This window comes from Pleurodeles waltl, chromosome 1_1 (assembly GCF_031143425.1).
Source record: "Pleurodeles waltl isolate 20211129_DDA chromosome 1_1, aPleWal1.hap1.20221129, whole genome shotgun sequence".
Lineage (NCBI taxonomy): Eukaryota > Metazoa > Chordata > Amphibia > Caudata > Salamandridae > Pleurodeles > Pleurodeles waltl.
This window is the reverse complement of record NC_090436.1, coordinates 214,701,160-214,711,154: the sequence shown is the minus strand read 5'-3', so window position 1 is coordinate 214,711,154 and position 9,995 is coordinate 214,701,160. Positions and strand designations below refer to the sequence as shown.

Genomic DNA, 9,995 nt, shown 5'->3' with positions numbered 1-9,995 from the left:
TCTTCAGCACAACTGTACCTCAAACAGTCAATGGGATTTGAGAAAAAGAGACAGCTGAGGAGATTCAGGTTGGTCCGACTCCCTTTTCAGAGCTTACTGGTACAGGAAAATAGGGAGCAAAGCCAAGCGATCATGTAGGCTATGCACAAACCACTGCAGAGACCCTGCAACATACTGTCTGTTTTTGCCTCACACTTCTGGCACTGAGCAAAACTTGGCTTAAACCACTTTCTCAGAGGTTTATATATCCGAAATGTCAAAGCCTCAGTAAAAAGGTGTTTAAGAGATGAATGTAGCCAACTAACGGCTTGATTCTTAAAATGTATGAAGCAGGCAATTGAGTTGTGCAGGGCTCTCCTCGCACGCTCCCAATTGACAACCAGCTGTCCATGCTCTCTGTGATGTATCCAAGGCACGAGCCAATGCCATAAATGCAACTGAAGCTAACAGGATCAATCTGAGGCCGAAGGCATACTTCCCTCAATCACGCCCTGAATAATACTCTAACTCCCTTCTCCCCAGTGCTAAGGGCACAGTCAACGGCATTTCCTTAAAGCTCCACCAATTGTCATCCCTTATTAAAAATCAACTTCAATTTAGCCATGTGATGCGGAAGAATGACTTTCTTTGAACACAAGCCGGACATGGCCAGAAGGACAACTTGCACTTTATCGACCTGTCTTTTCTCGTATCGGAGTCAGTGCCTAAAAATATGTATTTACCAGTCCATTTTATCGACGGAGCCCTGCATTGTTTTTTAAACCACTATTATTAATGTTTTTTTGTGAGCTTTACTTTGAATTCATCTGGATTTTATATGAATTGTAATGACGTTAATTAATCATACAGTGAAACTTTCTATTTAATCAGCATGTGCAATTTTGGACATGCTCTAAAGTCATAGGAAACTACACCACACACCTATAATATCCCTCATGTAAATTTCACCTACTTTGCAGACAAAACTGAGATACAGTATTTGTTATATGTAAGAATGTGTTGGAAATGACTATCTTTGATGTGGTATTTCCCCAGATTTTTGTTTTCTTTTCCTGAGATCGTTTTTGTTGGCCATAAGACTTTGCACAACTTATTCTGCTAACCAATGGCAAAGTGTGTGTGCTCTCCCTTTTAAACATGGTAAAATTGGCATTTATCTAATTGGCACATTTAATGTATTTATAAATTATTGTATCCGGTACTGCACTTACCAAGAGCCTGTAAATTACATGCTGCTAGTAGGCTGCAGCTGTCAATCTCCAACCCACTAAATAGAACTGTAAAAAATTCTCCAGGCATGCAATTGCAGCTGAGTTGTGCAGTTTTATAACTGCTATTTTGACAAACCTTTTTCTCGGCCTAAACCTATTAATAAGTACTAATTTCAGTAGCTAGAAAAATTGACTCAATTTAATAGTAATTTAAAATCCAACTTAATGGTCAAGTTGGATGTTAGATTATATTTTGGAAATGACACTTTTAGAATGTTGTCATGTTTTGCCTAAACATAAAAGACTTTCCTGCCAGTGTTCATTGGACACCTGGCCCCTGATGGCTCCCCTATGATGAGATGAGTACCTGCGAAGCAGAGGCAGGGCATGGGGCATGGGAAACACACACAGAATTTCCCAAGGTCCAGGCGGAGGCTGATCTTTAGGGTGACATATTGGCAACTACATGGGGAGACACTGCTGCCCTGGGAAACCTACTTGAGTTAGCCGAGTGGCAAAATGAAGGGGGGGAGCGCTGTCCCAGGAAAAGTTCTGCAAGGTACAGAGGGAGTGCCCCACTCATGAGGCCCTAAAGTGACAGGCTGAGACCCAGGCAGCTGGCAACACCTCTTGTGATCTTTTCATTTATTAGGAGAATGGTCCCCGGGACAATGATCACAAACCAAATTTTCACAGCAATAATTGTTCTGGGGAGGAGGGATATAGGATACTTCCTCCCTATTTAAACCATAACACACAAGGTATCCTACAACCTTACTTTGTAGTCATTTATCTGGCTGGATTTTTTCACAATACCAACGACCCTATGCAGTTTTTCTTGACCCTCACTCACCCTTTTGGTGTCATGCTTCATCATCGGGTTTCATCCTGGTCCTTATAAACCAGGATAGGATTGACTATCATAGGGAGCATTTTTTATATTGATCACAACAGAAAGTTTACTGGGATATAACTAAAAATACCTAAAAGTCACCATGGTATCCCTTTATTTAGGTGTCTTTGGTATTGTTATAAACAATCAAGCTACGGGTGCTCTTTAGGAAGCTAAGGGCCACATGTACTATCCAAAAACTATTTAGTTTTTCCAAATGGCAAATTTGGTCATTTGTGGAAGCTAAGTGGACTTTTGCCATGTACCAACCCTATTTTGCAAGTCGGTAACCTATCACTGACTCGCAAAATAGGGTTTGCGATTCTGTATTAGGAAGGGGCGTGTTAAGGGCGTCCCTTCCTAAAAGTGAGTCACAGGGGCATTGTTGAATGTTTGAGACTGAAATGTAGTCACAAAACATTCATACTTTACCAACTCCGTGAAGGAGGTGGTAACCCATTCACACCACCCCCTACTCTTCAAAAATGAAAAGAACACTTTTCATTTTTAATTTTGAAATGCATCCTATTTTTTTTTATAGGAAAACTGGCTGCATTTAAAAAAAACAATGCTTTATTTAAAAAGCAATCAGACATGGTGGTCTGCTCAACCCAACAGGCCACCATCCCTGTGAGTGCAGACCATTCCCAATGGCTCGCAAATTGCGATCTGCCCCATGAATATTGATGAGGCAGGTCCCATGTGACCTATTTGAGAATCACAGTGTCTGAGACACTGTTGTACGTCGCAATTTGTGAGTTCATAATTGCTAGTTGTAAAAAGTCACAGTTAGGAATTCGCGAAATGTTGGGATAGTACATATGGCCCTAACTGTCGTCACACCCTAATTATCAGTCAACATGCTTCAGCCCTCATGGTTAGGCCACTCTGGGTCGGGCCATTGTCAGGACCTATACCTAGATACCCCTTAATTTTAGTTTTGAGGGTCATGTTCCACTTGGTCAGATTCTTGGTACAAAAAAAGAAAACAACATGTAAAACTGAATGTAAACCAGGCCGATTTGTTAGAGTTTCTTATTTTGGGCATCTGTGAATGCCTCTATTTGTTAAGAATATGGTATGCACAAACAGCAGCTTGTTATTCACATGATTGCAGTTTACTTTTCATATATTTCACAATTGTAGTTTGCTTTTCATATATTGACAGACAGAAGGACATAGCTTGCACACTAACATGCACACATTGCAATAATGACTCATCAGTGTGTGGTCATTTTGCAACCACTGTATCATGCACACATAGAAATTGACATACAGGGGTGCACTTGCTGTTCCACTGCAAGTACAATGGATTCAGTGATTGTGAGACTGCACATTGATGGACAGTAGGTCCTTACCCTTCCTGGTATCTCTTAATACTCCACTGAAACTGGCACCTATTGTCATACACTGGACAGCACGTCAACTCAATAATAAATCATTAATTCCATTTAGCCCATATCAGTTTTACCTGATCGTTGCTGTTAAGACCTTAATGTGCTTACCACTCCAAGGGTATCGTACCACTGGCAGTACCTATTCCATCCTCAGCTCTGCCCTATGCGATACTAGTACGCATTGTATAGCAGTTTGTAAAGTGTTTGTCCTTAATGTACTGCCTCCTCATTCTGACTGCTCTGGTTGGGGGCATGGTCACACACAAGGCGTCAATATAAGCATCATGTGGCATCGAGGACTTATGAGTACTGTAATCGGGATTTGCCAGTGACAGATTCTGATTGCCCCATTCATTGTCAAAATTTGATTATTCGTATGGCACTAATGTGTAAGCAAAAAGTATCCTGGTTATTGTAGGTTCTAATGCACCCTCTTCTTTTAAAAGGAAACACTGTCTAACATTTGGGACATTTATGAGGGTCTTTTCTTTTGTGGTAAATTTTACACTAATTTTTCACCATTAGATTATAAACCTGGTCAATGATTGGTTTATATTTTAATATAGTATTCATTTGTATGATAATGGGGCTCACATAGGAAGTCTATTGTTCCATCATTTAGATATGTTATTACACATGTACATGGCAGGCCCTACAGATACTGTTAGCGAACCGGAGACCCGCCCACTCAAAGGGAACCAGAGCCATAGAGGAGTGACTCCTGGTTGTCTGTCATCACAACCTGGTGGAATGTATTGGGGATTTAATACTGTGCGGACACCAGATGACACCTTACAGCGTTTCTGTCTGCTGGCCCAGAGGAAAAGTCACATCAACATTGCAGCCGGCTCATAATAGAGCTGGCCGCAATGTTGATGTGCAGCGGGTGCAGCAGCAGCACCCGTCGTGCATTTCACTGCCCGAAATGCGCAATGGGTCTGTGCCTGGGGGCACCCTGAGTCCCCCTTACTGGCAGCCTTTCCATGGAAGTGTTTACCTTCCATGGACAGGCTAGCGGTTCGGGATTATGACCACCTGGTGGATGGCTGGCGGTCAAGTGGAGGGGCCGGCGGTATGGCCACGGATAAAGCGCCACGGGCATAATACACTGGCAGAATATCGCCAGCCTGTTGGCGGTGTTACTGCCAGTGTGCCGCCGGCCACCAGGTCATAATGAGGCCCAAAGTGTTTTTTTTTTTAGCACCAGGCAACGGTGGCAGAATGACAGTTCTGGAACTGTGTCATCCCAGGACTGGGACCAGGGCACAATAAGAAGGACCAAACTCCTTTTTCACAGCAACTTTTTCACATACTAGATCCCCAACCTTTGGAATCCAGCGGGTAGGTGTTATTGCTACATCCTTAAATCCTATGGAGGCAGCACTAGCAGAAGCGTTGTCGTCATAGAACTGTTGTAATTCCGGCATGACAGTGACACGTTCATTTATGTCAAAAGGTGTTACTGCCACCTCCACGCCAGGACCATCAAGATGTGGAACATACATTAGAGTTCCAAATAGGCACTCGTATGAACTACGACCCACCAGGGACCTTCTAGGCAGATTATTAAGTGCTCTCTGGACTCCATACAGGTGATTAAGCCAATTATGACCCGTACCTAATACTCTGGCTGTTAAGGATTGCCCTTTAATCTCGGTTTCGTCACTCCACAACACTATTTACCTCGGGATTAAAAGGAGATGAGTCATGGAGTTGGACCCCTAACGAAGCCATGGCGTCCATGAATGCCCTTAAGATGAAAGCAGGACCCTGATCTGAGTGGAAAGTCGCAACTGCATATGTGCGATAAAGACTTGCAAATCTTTAATAACAGTCTGAGCGTCACCCGAGCATTGTGGCCACACCCATAGAAATCTGGAGCAAGAGTCGACAGCGACTAAGATGTATTTGTATGCACTGTCCAGTGTTAGGGGACCGCAATGGTCCAAGTACACACATTGTTATGGTTTGTTTGATATTAGGAGGGGTGTCTGCGGTGAGTGTTTGAAGGTAGACCCCTTAATTTGTTGGCAGATATCACAACAAAGGTCATTCTGCTTGGTCTGTTTGTATAGACCTGGCCACCAATAACGAGCTTGCAATAATGATATTGTAGCCGCCACACCAGCATGAGTAGAGGCAACCCCCTCATGCGCTGCTTTGATCAGCTCTGGTGTTAGGTCTTTATTGGGAATTACTTCTGCATCAAGAAGGCCTCCCATGCGGTAGGAATATTTAGCAGGAAATGTTTTCGGAAAAGGCGTGCCTTCAGCCATGGCTTTCACGGCAGCCCATATGTAATCGTCTGGTTTCGTTCTAGAACAAGTTACTGCAGCAACAAAAGCCGTAGCTACTGCTGATTTGGCTGCTTCATCAGCCAGTGTATTCCCAGCAATGTGTATTCCAACACGCTGGTGTCCAAGTGTATGTACAACATGGACGTTTGGTAGCGTTTCCCTTAGATCTGCTACTTTTCCCCCCAGAAGCCTGTGTTTGATGATGTTACCTTTGGAATCTCTGAAACCATTCTGGTGCCAGTAATTCAGATATTAATTCAAGAACTGGACAATAGTACGAATCACAGACAATCAGTGTTAGCTGTGCAGGATCCGTATGTTCCAGTGCCATCACCAGAGCCCTTAGCTCTGTCAGTTGTGCAGTGCAGTCCTCTAGGGTTTGCGTGAAAGTATGTTGTGGATAGAATTTATTACCCTCCATATAGCCACTTACGACTGCACAAGCGGTGGAATATTGATGCTTCGTGCCTTTTGCAGGTTGTGCTGAGCCGTTGGTATACATGACTCTTTGATATTGATCAATAGGCAACGTATTTGCTGGAATTGGGTATTCCAGTTCATATTGCAAATATTCTTGAGTTTGTAACTTTGGGTCAAACATGTAGTCGACATCAGTGGCTGTCAAAGACTTTGCCCATTGAATCCAACGTGGATGTAATGCTTTAGCATTTGGAACGCTGGCTTTAGTAACAGCCGTGAGGGCTAGGATGGGAAATATGACAATATTGCGTTTCACCTAGGCTAGTGGTCTTTCTTTGATGACAGCCATCTGAACAGCAGTGAGACTTTTCTCAGTGGGAGCAAAACGTTGTTCTGCTGTAGAGTGCAAATATGATTTGTGTGCAATTGGGACTGTCTCAACCTGATTGAATGTTACATAGGTGAAACCAATGGCACCAGCAATTACTCTGATGACCAAATGTTTTTTATTGTCCCTTGTGTGTAGGTGTTGTGCCTCAAGCATGTCTGTTTGCAAAGCTCTGAGAATGCGTGTGTGTTCGACTGTCCAAAATTTACTGGAAAAGTCAGGACATATTAAGTCACATAAAGGTTTTATGCGTGATGCGTAATCTGGAATGTATGTTCTGCCAAAATGTAGAAAACCCAATAGTGATTAGAGTTTTTCCATGGTATTTGGAGATTGTAACTGTGCACATTTTTCTAAGAATTGTGGCACTAGGCTCTTTCCTTCACTTGATAGCTCGTATCGAAAAAACGGGACGCTAAGGAAGGCTATGTTTGTTTATGTTTTTAAATTGAATTTAGAGCCGAATTCGTCAAATCCAAAAACAAAGCGGGATAGACGTCTTAGATGTCTTAGATGTTGCAGTAATTCATCATCCATGAGATAGATATCATCTACATAGGACAATGCTTTAGGGTGAATGTCGTGCAATATTGAAGTCACAAGAGCCGCAAACAGTCCTGGACTGTTCTTATACCACTGTGGTAAACAACAGAATTTTTTCTGGGAGCCCAGTGTGCTGAAACTTGTTAGGTCTCTACTCTCAGGCACTATGTTTTGGCAGAAAAAAACATTGGAAATGTCCAGTTTTTGTTTGTATTTTTTGCACACTATGTTGTTCATAAGTGCTGTGCTATGAGAGGTTTGTATAGCATATATGCGTGTGTGACTGTTTAAGTGTCTGTAATTCAAGACTATTCTGTAGGAATGGTCCGGTTTATCTACAGGGAATAAAGGATTATTCATTAGTGAGACACAGGGTTCAATTACGCCCTGGTACTCTAGTTGTGTGATGATTTCCCTCACGGGTGCTTTAGCATCATGTTTTATTGGATACTGTGGTTGAGGATGGGGTTGATTTTTAATTGTAATTACATGATAGGGGTAATCTTTATCCCACCCTACGTGGTTGCGATATAAAGCGGGTGCCTGCACCAATCACCAACCAATGGCATAGGATTTTGCAAGCTCATCGGGAACAAGGGGCAAGAAAGAAAGTTTGATAACATCTTCCCCATATGAGCACGTACGGACAAATTCAGGCGGCCAATCCCTTTTGGCCAGTAGATTATCATATATGTTTACGAGGCGTTCCCAAAAGATTAGTTCTATTGTGCGTTCAGGTTCTCCTTCTAAGTGTGACATTACTTTGTACACCTTTATCATGCATGGAGACACCCATGTCCGCAGTTTCAACTTGTAAGAAGTCGTCAGTTGCTTTCACCTCCAGATGCTCTTGAAGATTCCGGTAAACTATTGTGACCTCTGCTGCGCTGTCTAGCAAAGCTAGTGCCCACTTCTTGTTCTTCAATAGAGCCCTTTTCTTGAGTTGCATGACGAATCGCAACTGCTGCCACTTTCTTCTTTTTGAATTGGGGTTTTTGTTGGGTAAGTTTCTTTCTTTTTTAACAGAAACTTCTGTAGAGCGCTGTGATTCCTGTCCCGGTTTCATGTACTCTGTTCTTGACTCTGACCGGCCACCTCACTCATTGCGTTTTTCCAGTGAGTCCTGAAAGGAACGAGATTGGTGTGTATTAGTATATTGATTTCTATAAAGCATTTTTATGTTATCTCTATTTCTGAGATTTTATCTATTCTGTGGGGTCTCCGTATGCGGAGACTCTCCCCTTTCCTTTTTAGGTGTTTGTTGTTTTTTATCCCAGAGTTTCTTAGACCCCTCAAGAGCTTGCTTGATAGAATCTTTATTAGGTTTACCCTGAAACTGTGGTTTTGTGGGTTTGGCCCCCAGACTATCTTGACCAATATTAGAGTAGGTCTCCAAAATAATCTTTGGCAGCTCACGTTCTTGATCCTATGGAGGAACGTACTAGATCCACATGAGCACTGCTAGTGCAAATGCTTCCCCTTTAAGGTTACTTAATATAATTGAAGATCCCGTGGAAAAATTGCCCTTGAGTTGCATCCCCAAGTCCGGTGCCAGGGCAGCCCAGCATTCATCTTGAATTTGTTTTAACACTCCCGGCAGATTGGCAAGTGTCAGTGTACAGTGTGCAGTAGTATAGGGTGTGGCAAATATTGTGCCCCAAGAATTGCAGTTATCTACTTTGGGAACCATCCCAAATGGCAAGCATATAGTTCATATTCTATTCTATTATCCTGGGGCCCCGTATGGGGAAATACTGCTTCCAGTGCATTTATTTTTTGAGCTAACCAAAACAGAATCTCTTCTCATTTGGCGGGTACTTTACCCATGATCGAATGTACAGTCGCAGGATTAATGCCTAGCGTTACTGCATGTGGTTGCGCCGGGGCAGCACGTGCTGGGTTTGTATTTAATGTTTGCATTACAAACTGTACTAATAGTCTGTATAGTGCCGTAAGCTCAGTATATAAGCAAAGGACTTCTGCTACCGTCAAGGTTGCTGCAGCAGGATGCGTGTATATGTGGCCAATAAAGGCCAGTTAGGACCATCATTACTTTGAGGATCTAACCTAACGTGTAGAATTGTATATGGTAGGGCGCCATCAAGCCAATTATTATGTTCTTAATAAGACAGAGGTATTTCTAGATATGCATATGCTCTATATTGTGCAGGTATGTTTGCAGGTGTATAGTGATGAAATGTATTTGTGTTCCCATCACCTGCAGGAAATGCGACCCAAGAATAGAACATTTCTGTTCTATAGGCTGGATGAGCCTCAACAACAAATGTAACAGAATCCCCCCCTTGGCCGTTAGGCCATCTGCCAATAAATGTGCGGTAAGATGGTGTTCGCATATTGAATGCAATTGTTACCTGCTGCGGGTTTGCCATAATGAATGGTTAATTTTGTTCAGAGATAAGCACACCAAATGGGGATTGTCCTTTTCGAGTTCAGCCTCGAACAACCTACAGTGATAGTTAGGTGCTCCCTAATTAGCTGAGGAGGAAAATCCTCAATACCACAGACGTCTTCGTATATAGTACTGAGGTGTCTTTGCATGTAGTGAGACAGAGATACTCAGGAGGACCCGAAAATTAGTGCCTGACCAAACGTTGGCGGCACCATGTCACGTAGGCTCTCATTATCCTAATGAGGCTACTGGAGTGGGCAGCAGAATCATTTGCACTGTGGGGGACTGAGTGTGAACCCACTACAGGTGACACCTGTCGGCCTAATCTGGGTTTTGTTCCGGCTAACTGGCAGTGCCTCATCTCCACCCCAGAGCAGAGATGATTGGGCAACCAAGCACATGACACATATGACTCCTCAGGGAAGTTGTGGTCACTC

At 42.9% G+C, this 9,995-nt stretch overlaps 1 long non-coding RNA gene across 1 annotated transcript in view; it reads right to left on the bottom strand.

The window, feature by feature from the left end:
- Positions 1-3,200: 3,200 nt before the first annotated feature.
- Positions 3,201-9,995, bottom strand: part of LOC138282974 (uncharacterized) — a 209,583-nt gene continuing 202,788 nt past the window's right edge. Inside the window, exon 4 of the long non-coding RNA XR_011201028.1 lies at positions 3,201-8,271. This is a non-coding gene — a long non-coding RNA (uncharacterized lncRNA). The remainder of the gene's footprint in view (positions 8,272-9,995) is intronic.